This window comes from Cnephaeus nilssonii (genome assembly GCF_951640355.1).
Source record: "Cnephaeus nilssonii genome assembly, chromosome: 7".
In the NCBI taxonomy this organism is placed as follows: Eukaryota; Metazoa; Chordata; class Mammalia; order Chiroptera; family Vespertilionidae; genus Cnephaeus; species Cnephaeus nilssonii.
The window spans coordinates 33,077,894-33,078,830 of NC_137078.1; positions in this window are offsets into that span (position 1 = coordinate 33,077,894).

Here is a 937-nt window from a genome sequence, read left to right on the forward strand (position 1 = left end):
GCCCACACCAAGACACATCATAATTAAAGTGCCAAAGGTTAAAGATAAAGAGAAAACCTTAAAGCGGTAAAGGAAAGACAGTTGCTTACAAGGGAACTCCCATAAGACTGTCAGCTGATTTTTCAACATTAACTTTGTAGGCCAGAAGGGATTGGCATGAAATATTCCAAGTGATAAAAAGAAAGAACCTACAATCAAGACTACTCTACATAGTAAGGCTCTTATTTAAAAATGAATGAGACCTAAAGAGCATCCCAGACAAGAAAAAGCTAAAGGAGTTCATCATCACCAAACCAGTATTACAAGAAATGTTAAAGGGACTTAAGAAAAAGGAGGAAAAGGGATATAAATATGAACAATAAAAATGGCAATAACTATATACATATCACTTTAAATGTAGATAGACTAAATCCTCCAATCAAAAGACATAGAGTATCTGAATGATTAAGAAAACAAGGTGCTGCCCTAACCGGTTTGGCTCAGTGGATAGAGCGTCAGCCTGCGGACTCAAGGGTCCCAGGTTGGATTCCGGTCAAGGGCATGTACCTTGGTTCTGGGCACATCCCCAGTAGGGGGTGTGCAGGAGGCAACTGGTCGATGTTTCTCTCTCATCGATGTTTCTAACTCTCTATCCCTCTCCCTTCCTCTCTGTAAAAAATCAATAAAATATATATTTTTTAAAACATATTGATGGACATAAAGGGAGAGATCAACAGTAATATATTCATAGTAGGGACTTTAATATACCATTGATATCAACAGGTATCAATGGTATATTTTTCCAGACAGAAAACAAGGAAATAGCACCCTTAAATGACACAGAACAGATGATATTTTTAGAGCATTTCACCATAAAGCAGCAATATATACATTCTTTTCACGTGCACATGGAGCATTTTCTGAGACAGACCACATGTTAGGCCACCAAACAAGTCTC